This window comes from Cibotium barometz, chromosome 59, assembly GCF_041138505.1.
Source record: "Cibotium barometz isolate CiBa-2024 chromosome 59, ASM4113850v1, whole genome shotgun sequence".
Lineage (NCBI taxonomy): Eukaryota > Viridiplantae > Streptophyta > Polypodiopsida > Cyatheales > Cibotiaceae > Cibotium > Cibotium barometz.
This window is the reverse complement of record NC_141104.1, coordinates 17,927,329-17,929,620: the sequence shown is the minus strand read 5'-3', so window position 1 is coordinate 17,929,620 and position 2,292 is coordinate 17,927,329.

The following is a 2,292-nucleotide window of genomic DNA, read 5'->3' as shown; positions in this document are numbered from 1 at the left end:
TGAAAAGGAGCAGGCGGACTTCTTGGATGAGCATGTTTATGATTGTGAGAATGTGATTGATGCTGTGGATGTTTCTTTGTCTGATGAGCCAAGTGATATGGATCTTATGCATGAAGATAAAACCTGGATGGGCATAGACAAGAATGTTATGGATGATTGCTTTGATGTGACTTTGGACAGGAAAGATGATGCTCCCTTGTATGCTTTGGTTAGAGGATGGTGTTCACAAGTGGTCTTGAATTTGATGATGAGTGCTGCCATACAACAGGTTAGACAGATGAGTCTATGCATTGTGGGTTATCACTAATATGATGCTTTGAAGCAGGAATCGACCAAAGTTTTGGACAAAGAGGACAGGATGTGTGATGAGGATGTTACAAAGGGGCTTTTAGCTGCTATGGGTGAGAATGGTGTGGTGATAAAGGAGAAGCTTTCAATGAAAAAGATGGATATATGGTCAAAACAGGTACTCTTGGATGTTAAACTTGAATGGTGGTCTATGTGTTTTGGACATGGTTTGCATGTAGATGTTGAGGGTGCTTATCTTCTCAAGTGGTGGCAGTGTATTGATCAGTCCTTGTTCTTTCAAGAGCCTTTATGCTGGCATGGTGAATTTAAAAGGATGCTCTTTGACCCAAGTGGGTGGATGTGGCATGCTATGATGTTAAGTTGGGTGATACAACTTTGGCCGTTTGATCCAGGAATATGAATGCAAGTTCTTGTTTTCTGCTGAGCATGAATGCTCTAGCAGGCTGGGGGGTTGGCAAAGTATGTCAGGCAAAAATCTGAAAGTTGTTTTGGGCTTGTGTACATATGGAATGCATGGTGTGTGAAAAAACTTTGTCCTGAATGCCCTGATAAATGTACAGAGTGGGTGGTTTTATGTTTTTTTTTACGAGCTCTTGATGATGCCTGCATGTGAAAGTGTTACGGGAACCCCGAATGTGATGATGGTTGGTCAATATGGGCTGATTCTGGATGCTGAGATGGTGCTCCATTTTTAGCAAAAGTATGTGATGAGGTTGGCAGAGCTTGGGGAATGGTGGTAAGTTATGATGCTGCTCATTACGAGCTGTGGGCAAATATTGCACTGGAAGGAAAGTCATGGGCGCAGTATGTTCACCTGAAGCATGAGGAAGCAAGGGGCCTTTTTAGTATTGTGGCCATTATTGAGGCTTTAGAGGAAAATAAAATAATAAATATCAATCAAAGTGGCTAGCTTGAAGGACCACGTGGAGGTTTATATTGCTGCTAGAGAGTCGCCTCTGGAAGGTTGGCGAAGGGCGAGTCGGGGTTTTTTGAAAGGAGGTAGCCGCCGTGTGCCACGATGAGGCTCTCGGGTGATTCTGCAGACACAGGCGTAGGAGTGTGGTTGCCCCCTTGTGAAGAGAGACCTCTCGACAGGAGAGAGCCAAGAGAGAAGAGAGCTGCAGAGGCTGCTGGTCGCAACACACAGAGGAGACAGACTGGGGAAGTCAAGGGTTGCTGGTGGGGCGCCCTATGAAGAGAGAGAGCGGCCGTCTTTTTTTTGGTGTGGTTGGCACAACCGCAGCGTAGGCAGAGGAAAAGTGAAGAGAGTGGTGAGTCGAGGGTTGGGAGCAAAGGTTGCCGCCTGGTAGAGAGGAGGAGGATTCTTCTATGCGGTGTGCAGGGAAAGGCGAGAGCTGGGGAGCCGTCTGGGTTTGTTTCTGGCCGCCAGAGGTGGTTGCTGGCAATGGGATGTGAGCCGCCTCTAGAGACAATGCAGAGGTGATGTTGCATTGGTTTTAGTTACTTCGAAGGCTGACGGCGTGAAAGGAGCCATCTCAAAGGGACTGAAGGTGTTTACTGCTAGTGGCGGGGCGGGCTGAGGGAGCCGTCTAGAAGGTATTACTGTGGCTGGGCTGCTGGAGCGAAGGAAAGTGTAGAGCCGAGCAAGCAGGTTTCGGTGTTGGCTGGAGTGCAAGCGACAAAAAGAGAAGGCCTTGGTTAAGGTGGTCGCCTACGACACTTGGCAAGCAGCAGCTGGACAAAGAGTGAATGGGCTGCAGAACAACGAGGGTTGCTGGTGGGGCGCCCTCTGAAGAGCGGGTATGGCTGGTTTTTGTGGTGGCTCTGGCAGTGAAGCCGTGAAGGAGGGACAGTAATTTCACCAAGAGAAGCAGAGACCAAAAGAGAGGCTTGGTTGTCAGACGCAGGGTGAATTCCCTTGGTAGTAAATCCAAGCCAGAGTCTTGGTTTTTGGTGTAATTGTTGTGTTTGTTTGAAGTGTGGTGAAGATGGGACTGGATTTCCCAAAGTTTTATGGTGTGG